Raw genomic sequence first — 10,326 nt, forward strand, 5'->3', positions numbered from 1 at the left:
TCAATAATAGTCTAGCTTAAATGAAGGAATTATAGAATTAGACTGTCACCAGTTTCACAATGCCTGATGGATCCATGGTTATCATCAATGATTATTATACTTGCTGACATTCCCAAAAGATAAAGAACCAGTTATTTCATTGGCCTTGATTAAAGAGCACACATATATCCTATGAAGCAGCTTCACCTAAAAAAAAAACTCAATCTAAAATTGATCAAGTCTTTAGATTGACTTAATAATTTACAGGAAGAACAGAGAATAGAAGGACATGTTAAAGGACACTATGGACACGCAATGGACAAAATCCACAGCAAACAATCTAGTTTCTTCAGCAAATAAGTTGCAAAGGGAAAATAAAAATTTCAAAAGCACGGAGGGAAGCTATAGATTACAAGAGCAACAAGAAACGTGCCAACAAACCAGTGTAAGATTCAAACAAACTGTATATATGAAAATTGGAGAAATTTGAAGTCTAACTGCATATTAAGGATTCATTGTTAATATCTGTTTTTAGGTGTGAGAGTGGTATTATTATTCCATTTTTAGAATGTCTCCGTCTTGTAAAGATACATACCGAAATGCTTATGGGTAAAATTGTGTAATGTCTGGCATTTGCTTCAGAAATAAGCCAAGATAGAAGAGTGGGTGGGAGTGGATGAAACAGGAGTGCCCATGAGCTAATAAATCATTTAAGCTGCTGATATACACCTGGGACTTTATTAGGCTATTATCTCTACTTCCATATATCTTAGAAATGACCCATAGTATAAAGCCTTTTTATTTAAAGACTAAAAGGAAAGGATGTCATTCATTCATTCATTGGTTATGATGCTCTATATATTGACATATATACTATATCAAGCCTTATTAAGAGTATTTTTCAAATTTTCTATATCTAAACTGAATTTTTAGTCTGCCTTCCCTATTAATTAATGAGAAAAGTATATTTAAATCTCCCAATTTGATGGTAGCTTTGTCAATTTCCTCTTATAGCTCTTTTTTTTTAAGATTTTATTTATTTATTCATGGCAGACACACACACACACACACACACACACACAGAGAGAAAGAGAGAGAGAGAGAGAGGCAGAAACACAGACAGAGGGAGAAACAGGTTCCATGCAGGGAGCCTGATGTGGAACTTGATCCTGGGTCTCCAGGATCATACACCAGGCTGAAGGCAGCGCTAAACCACTGGGCCACCAGGGCTGCCCTATAGTTCTTTTCTTAAACCAACTTTTGCTTTATGTATTTCAAGGCTATATCACTAAGTAGATGCAAGTTTAGAATTATTATATCTTTCTGATGAATTGAGTCTTTTTATTATGCTGACCTGCTTCTTAAAAAAAGATTTTATTTATTTATTTATTTATTTATTTATTTATTTATTTATTTATTTGGAGAGAGAGCATAAGTGGGGGCAGTGGGGGGGGCAGAGGGAGAGGGACAAGCAGACTCCCTGTTAAGCAGGGAGCCCCACACAGGGCTCAATCCAGGACCCTGAGATCGTGACCTGAGCTGAAGTCAGAGGTTTAACTGACTAAGCCACCCAGGTGCCCCGAGCTTATAATTACACCTACTTTTGATTAGTATTTACCTAATACTTTTTCTGTACGTTTACATATAACAATTCTGTATGCTTATGGTTTGTCTGTTTTGTCTGATATTTGTACTTACTTTTTATTATAGAGGAGTCCTTACACACACAAGAGTAGATGGAATAGCATAATACATCTAATATACACATTATCCAGTCCCAGCAATGATCAATGTCCAATATCAGGCTGCCCGCACTACCATTCATTTATCTACCTCTAACTACTCATCTACCTATTTTGAAGCAAATTCCAGCCCTTGTGTTTTAGATATATCTTATAAATAGCAGAAAGCTATGTTTGTTTTCCTATCCAGTCTAAATTTTATCTTTTAAATAGAATGTTAATCCATTTACATGTATTGTGATCACTGATATATTTGGATTTCTTTCCTTACCATATTTTGTCATATATATACATATCTCCCACTTTTTAAAGCATTTTTTATTTTCCTTCTTCCTTGCCTTTATACAGATTGGTGGTGTTTTATCCTTATCCCACTTATTCCCTTTACCAGTTTGGAAATACACATTCCCTCTTTTTTTCAATAGGTAACCTAAAGCTTTTAACATGCATAATTAATAAAACCTAAATGACTGTATCTTCCTTCCAAAGAAGCACTTCACAATTTATATGCTAAAATTTCTGATATATTCATTCTATCTCATTTGTTTCATCTCACAAAGTAGCAATTGTTTTTATTCTTGTTGATGTTTCAGTATAGTGAAAGATTGTTAGATTTGTCCATATGCTTACCAGCTTCTTTATCCTTCCATTAGGTTGGTGCTTCTGCCTTTAGAACTTCCTTCAGTGAAGCTGCATTTGTGATAAACTCTGTTGTTTGTCTTGAAATATCTTTGTGTTATCCTTATTCTTGTAAAACAATTTTTCTGCATGTAAAACTCTAGACTGTCAGTTATATCTTCCAGTACTCTGGCTGAATGTACATTACCTTCTGACTTCCGCTGTTGCTATTAAGAAGTTTGCTATGTTGTCTTTTCACAAATAGTGCTGAAAGCAAAACATGAAAACCCCTACCCCTCCCAAACTTGAGGTCAAACCAAAGGCTTTGGAGGCCAAATAGGCAATACAGAAAAGGTGTCCACAGCCACAAAGATGAAGAAAGAGAGAGACAATCTTGTTTCATGTCACCCACGTTCCACCTTCCCTTAGCCCAAGACGCTGCAACTCCAAAAGCAACCCAAACATCCTCAGAAGAATGCACCCAAAGTATCAACTTGACCCATATGCCATCATCACATCTCCCCTGACCACATCGTCAGCCATGAAGATGAAGAATGGCAGTGCACTGATGTTCAGGACAGATGTCAAGGCCAACAAACAGCAGATCAAACTAGCTGTGAAGAAGCTCTTCGATGCTGTTGTGGCCAAAGCCATACCTTCCCGTGGCCCAATGGAGGGAAGAAGGTACTGGAATTGTAGGTGCTGTGGCTCCAGGTGTGGCTGGCATGATTGCTGGGATCATCTCAACAGAGCACAGCTGGTGAGTTCTAAAGGAAAGAAACTTTTCTACCATCTATAAAAGAAAGGAGGAGAAGAAGAATGAAAAGGAAGAAAAGAAAGAAAAGAAGAAGAAATCTCTTAGTATAGATCGTCATTCCTTTGAGAGCATTCTGACTCTTCTCTTACTGCTTTTAATGTTCTTGTCTTTGGTGTTCTGCAGACTCCATATGATGCGATATGATCTGAGTCTTTACAACACCCCACGAGGCAGACAAAGACAGCTACTGTTCTACCACTTGACCGATTTGAAAGCTAAGGCTCAGCAAGGCCAAGGCTTACCAGGGAGAGAAAGACTAGTTCTCAGCTTTGTAGACTCGCGAGCTCCAACTTGCTGGTCACCCAACAGCTGCCAGCCAAGCTCTTGAGAGGCTGATTGGGAGGATGAGAAAGGATTTTAGAGATTTAATTTGCAACTCAAAATAGAATACCCACAGGGGACAGGTAGTCAAGAACAGTGATTGCCCAACTTTTTTTAATGAGTTGCCCATCAATAAATGTGCATCCTCAGTAAATGCATATTTTCCTTTTATACATTTTTTTCTTTTTCATTTATAAATTTTACCAGTGGTGAAATATGATTAAACTACCACAGTATGTGCACTACAACAAATAAACAAAAATAGAATGATAGAACAAGATGAAAAATAAATATAAATGGAAGTTCTAATATTTGTCCTCACTCCTCTGTGAATCATCTTGGGCGCTCCCATTTCAGAGGCTGTGAATCTGGTCCCCTGCAAGCCCATGTGGCACTCCAGGACGGCACCACACAAAAAGGCTAAGGATGAGGGGGTTGGATGGTGTGAACAAACCCAGAGCCTAGGAAGGAGATTCAGTGGTGTGAGGAAGTGGCAGCTTGGTCCCCTCCATCTCATCCCCAGGACAGGACTGTAGGATGGAACCTCTAGGCCAGAGCTCCCTTCCTCAGGCCAGGCCTGCCCCACTACCTGCAGTTCTTGGCTTTTCTGCCAAGCTTCTCCTTTAGCTAGATAAACATGGATCCTTCCCATGTTGACACTCACCCTGCTGTCAGGAAGGCTGTGCCCTTCCTTCTGGGCTAAGGACAAGTTCTCTCTTTTTAGGGCCATCAGCAGAAGCTAAGCTTATCCATACTCAGGTTCCATCAACCTTTCCCAATCATAGTAATTTTTCATGAACAAATACCCCTCCTTCTGTTTGGAAGGAACTGTGCAGCCGTACACATTATGAGATAAACTTGATAAGGAAAAACATCCAAGCACTTGGTGGTGTAGAGCCTGGTGTATAGGATCCTAGACAATTTCAAATGACATTCATTTCAATCAAGCAAACAATAATAGCAAAAGCATCCTGCTGACAATCCTATTGGATACAGATATTTTCATTCATATCTGAGGAAATCAGGAATCAGGAAGGTCACGGCCTTGATCAACATCACACCCAGTGAGTGACACAGCGGGGCTTGAATTGGGTCTGTGTGGCTTCAAACCCTGAGTGTCATCTTTTCACCCTGTTGTCTTTTCCCTAGTGCCAGGAGCAGCCAAGTGAAGACAGGAGCATTAGGAGGGGTGGAGTTGCTAGAGCTATCGTAGTCAATAATTATAAGTTGAAACAGCCATGACTTCAATACCATATTTAATTTTTGTAAACACTTAACTTTTTTATTGCAAATGAATAAAAATGCCCATTACACTAACCAGATACCTAGCATTAGAAAATAAGAAATTTTTAAACCACTGAAACATCAGTATATAATTATTCTCTGCCTACAGACTTTATATTTTTAAAATAGTCACAAAAAGCAGGAATAATTAAGCTGGCATTATTACTCCATTATTAGATCACCATTGTGTTTTAATTACACAATTAACAAATTCCCCTCCTGATTGAAGCTGAAATGCCAGTCAAGATTAGTTGCATTTCAGGATCAATCATGGGAAAATATAAGATGTAACTGGGAGTTTTGGTTAAACAAACTTAGATCCTGGCCCTGGACAGCAACTGAAATTGGCTTGCTGTTCTGGACGGTCTACACCGTAACGATGTGAGTTCCCTTTGATGCAATTGGAAGGAAAGTCATGCTGAGTGGCAAATTGTCATTGCCTGATGCTTCCTCCCCTAAAATCAATCCAGAGAAATTACAGAGCAAGAGAAATACAGATCAAAGGAATGAACCAGAACAATGAGATGAAAAGGTCTTGGAAAACCAAAGACTGGCTTAAGCAGTGCCCAGTGTCAAAACTGGCTCCCAAAAATGATCTTTCTGAGAAAACTGAGCGGAGTTTATTGCATCCCACAGTAAAGGGGAATATCACCTCCCAGATGTTTGGTAATTCTCAGAGAGGAGAAGCCATTGTCCAAATTTACTGAGAACTGGAAGTTTGATTTAAAGCAGTCTTTCCAGGGCACCTGGGTGGCTCAGTGGTTGAGCATCTGCCTTCGGCTCAGGGTGTGATCCCAGAGTCCTGGATTGAGTCCTGCATCAAGCTCCCCACCAGGAGCCTACTTCCCCCTCTGCCTATGTTTCTGCCTCTCTCCCTGTGTCTCTCATGAATAAAGAAATAAAATATTTTTTAAAAAAATAAGGCAGTCTTTCCGATGGAGGAAAGCTTCATCAGGACTGGGTACAGCCATGACTGGACCATTGGGGTTGGTGGAAACAGAAAGTACAGATTCTGAGCAAAGAAATCAAAGAATCTTAGGGCACAAATGGTCTCTTGATGCTTTCCATTGAAAAGCTGATGAGCCTTTATGGAAATTTCTATAACAATAATCAGGCTGAGCTGGAGATTCCTGAAAAAATGAAGTCACATTAATGAAGAGAGAAGAATAGCCCAGTTATGTTAATATAGATGGTAGGTGTGGTGCAGGCCCGCGTGGGAGTAGACTTCAGCTCTTAATGGTCTTGGGTGGTGGAAGATGGCAATGAGAGTGTGGGTGGGCACTTGAAGTTCTGCTCTGGCTGCCATCATGAGCCTTAGAACAGTCACTGTTGGCTCATCTGGCCGGGCCACCACTCCTGGTGTCTGTGGAACAGTCAGGGCACTGGGAACTGCATGATCCCTGCTGTGGGGAGGATTCGAGAAGAACCAGGGAGGGCAGACAACCCAGCCACCCTCATCGCCCCCAGAAACTCACAGTATGGGGACCTGGTGAGAGTCTGGCTCTACCCAAGACGCTGGGAACCAGAGACACTACCCTGACCAGAGTAGTTCCAGGGAGGGAGACCAGAAAGAGGAGGGATTCTCTGGGAACCAGAGGCTCCAACACCCTGGGTTCTGCAGAGACGGGAGTCTTCTCTTCCTTCTCTCTCCAGTTCCCTGGTTAGTCTTGTGGATCAGACTGACAAAAGGCAGATTAACAAGAGGAAGACCAACAGAAGTTTCTAAGCTTGTGCATCACACATACCCAGAGATGAGTAACTCAAAGTGGGGATTATAACTTAGGGTCTGTATACCTGATTTAGGGGCAACAGAAAGGGAGAAAGAAATTTCCCTGTTTTAGGGAAATCACATGACTTTGAGGAAGGATATGTGGGCTCTCAGGCAAATAGATGGAGATAGGACAGTTTGTGACAATGTCTATCTGGGCGTGGTGTCAACTCTGAGAGTTAGTTGCAGTTGCTCCCAGAAGGGGCTTTGTGAAAACTGAGTTTTTTGGGGAGACTACTTTGAAGCAGATTAGGGATTTCAGGAACCAAAATGCCTTCAGCTCAAAATAATTCTTTAGTCAAAGTGGCAAATTCGGGGTGGCATATCCTGATCCCTTCTGTTCCATCCGTCTCCTCCCTTTAGACTTGGGACTGATGCTGGCCTGGCCTTTTATATCACTATACGGTCCTGAACTCATCCTCACTGGCCAAAGTAACCAGATTCCCAAGGAAGACACCCTTCCAAAATAAGGACAGCCAAATATTATTTACTGCCTGAAGCAGAATTATGGGAAGAAGAGGACCAAAAAATGTAAAAGTGCATACTAATAAATGCACTTAAGATAAAGAAAAAATTGGCCCAAATTATTTGCAGAAAGAGGAGATGTTTTTAAAAAGAAGAGGAAGGCAAAGGACTTGTATAGACACCTCCCCGAAGAAGGTGTAAAAATGACCAATAAGTACATGAAGGGATGCTCAGCATCATTAGTCATTAGAGAAATGCAAATCAAAACCATAATGAGGTACCACTTCACACTCATCAGGACGGCTATCGGAGGGATGTGAGGGCCCAGAAAAGAGCAAGTGCTGACAAGGATATGGAGAAATTGGAACTCCTGGGCCTTGCTGATGGAAATGTGAAATGGTGTAGCTGCTCTGGACAAGAGTATGGCAGTTCCTCAGAAAAATTAGTCATAGAATGACCATTTTAATCCGGCAATTCCACTTCTGAGTATACACCCAGAAGAATTGAAATCCAGGACCCAAACAGATATTTGGACACCCATGTTCATACCAGCATTACTCACAATACCAAAAGGTGGAAGCAACCCAAGTGTCATTGGCAGATGACTGGATAAACAAAATATGGAATATTATCAGATTTACAAAGGAAGGAAACTCTAACACATGCTACAGCATAGTGGCCAGAATGGGGGAGGGAATGTGGAGTTGTCATTCCAGTTTGGGATGAAGAAAAAGTTGTACAGATGGATAGTGGTCATGGTTGCACAATAATGTCCGTGTCCTAAATGCCACTGACCTGTACACTTAAAAATCGTTACAACAGGGGCACCGGGCACCTGGGTGACTCAGTGATTGAGCATCTGCCTTCAGCTCAGGTCATGATCCTGGGGTCCTGAGATCAAATGCATCAGGCTTCCCACACAGAGCCCGCTTCTCCCTTTGCCTATGTCTCTGCCTCTCTCTGTGTGTCTCTCATAAATAAATAAAATATTTTAAAACAAAAACCGGAGCACCTGGGTGGCTTAATCAGTCAAGCATCCAACTCTTGATTTCAGCTCAGGTCATGATCTCAGGATCGTGAGATTGAGCCCCACATTTCAAGCCCCTCGTTAGGCTTTGTGCTCCGTGTGGAGCTGATTTATCTTCTTGTCCTTCTCGATCTGCTCCTCCCCCTACTTGCTCTCTCTCTCTCTCTCTCTCAAATAAATAAATAAATAAATAAATAATAAAATCTTTTTAAAAATAGTTATAATAGTAAATTTTGTTATGTATATTTATATGCATGTTATAAATATGTATAAAAATTCCTCCATTGAGAACAAGGCCTTACTCTGCCTCTGGTCCCAGCATCCCTAGGAAGATTGCATGTGTCCCATGAAGGGTCTGTTCCAGGCCCTGGAACCATGGCAGGAAGGGGCAGTTGGCTGGGAAGGGGCACAAGAGAATTTTGGGAAGCGATGAAATGTTAAATATCTGATTGCGGTGACGGTTATATGTGTGTCTAAATTCCTGGTAAGGTACATTTTGCTACATTATTTGTATATAAATTATATCTCCATAAAGAAAAATTTTTTTACAGATAATGGATGAAACAAAACTGGCCAAATGTTGTTAATGGTTGACATTGACAATGAATACGTGGAAAATTATTCTGTGCCATCTACTTTCATTTGTATTTGGAAATTACCATAGCAAAAAGTTTTAGAAAATTGAAATATGCGTCATCCAACTTCCCTGACTCCACCACCCCAAAGACACGCCTCCATGGGACTAAAAGTAAAGGCAGTAACTCCTGACGTTGGCACTGTATTTACAAAATATGATTCATAAGCTTTAACTCTTCCTATTCTCGTGAGAATCAGGGGCAGCCACAAAACATCATCTCCCTCTCACGTGGGGACTCTGAGGGACCAGCGGGAAGTGACTTGCCCCATATCACACGGGCAGGGCAACAAGGCTGGAGTCTGGGGCTGAGGCTTCTGACTGAAAGCAGGTGTTCCAGTTTTTCTTTTTTTAAGATTTGTATTTATTTATTCACGAAAGACAAAGAGAGAGGCAGAGACAGAGGCAGAGGGAGAAGCAGGCTCCCTGTGAGGAGCCCCATGCGGGACTCGATCCCAGGACCCCGGGATCACGACCTGAGCCAAAGGCAGACTCTCAACCACTGAGCCACCCAGGTGTCCCATGCAGGAGGGTGTTTCTGCCAAAGCACCTGTGGGGCCCCAGGGCCACAGACCCCCACCCGGTGGGACTGGTGCCTCTCACAGCTCCTTTCCAGGCTCTCCTGAGGATGTTCAAAGAGCTTCCAGCAGGGCAATTCTAACCCAGATTAGCAACTGGAGTTGGAGGTGATTGCCTGTTACCATGGTTATGTCCTACTCAGCTCCCAGTGAGCCCCAAAGAAGCAGCTAATACAGTGGTAGGAAAGCAGCTCACGCAAGGTCAGAAATGCTCCCTGGCTGTTTGCAGAACATGTCAATTTTCTCTGGTTTCTGAGAATGACTTTATGCAGAAATAGTCACTAATGTGACATCCTGAGCCACAAGCCACACATGTGGAAGTGTCGCTGTTTAAGGAAGAAAACCAACAGCATGCTGGCCCTCGCCGGCGCCCACCTCATACCGTGGCTGCGAGGACTGAATGAGCCAATTCTTGTAACGTGCTTAACATGATAACTGGCTCGTGGTGAACCCCCAGTATTTTAATTAATATTCCTATTTCAAATATCTTCACGGAACGTATTAAAACAGTGTTTTAATTTCTTCTTTAAAATAGAACTTACTTGCAGATCTCTGATCTTGGTTCCAGAACTTACTCACCCAGAATACAGATGGGAACAATCCTGAGCAAAAGGCCTCAGAGCATCCTCAAAAGCTCTCCAGGAGTTGCCCTTAAACTTTGGTCTCTACATTTCGCTGAGAATCAGATCTGTTGCTGTCGGCGGCGTGACGTGCAAGCTTGAAGCCTCGGCTGGTACACGTGGAGGGTGAGCTGCACCCCAGCAGCACAGCACTGCGTTTGATACACGGTGTGTCGTGGAGGTGGGGGGCAGTGACGGTTGGCCCAGATCAAGGGACTGGAGTTGTTCAGTTTATTTAGCACAGATGTGCCCGCGCTCACAGCCACAGCAGCGTCTCAGGCATTAGGAGGTCCCCAACGAAAAACCAGACAGAGCCAGCCTGGTCCCCCATCCGGAGGGCAGCTCCCGTGGGCACTCCACACCCAGGCATCAAGACCTTCCAGACTTTCCAAGACCTTCCAGCAGGAGGGCCTGCTGGGTGGGCCCAGGTGCCGGCCAGGGAAGGCTGTCTCATGCTGGAGGCATCTGGTCAC

The sequence above is a fragment of the Vulpes lagopus genome, chromosome 5 (assembly GCF_018345385.1).
Source record: "Vulpes lagopus strain Blue_001 chromosome 5, ASM1834538v1, whole genome shotgun sequence".
In the NCBI taxonomy this organism is placed as follows: Eukaryota; Metazoa; Chordata; class Mammalia; order Carnivora; family Canidae; genus Vulpes; species Vulpes lagopus.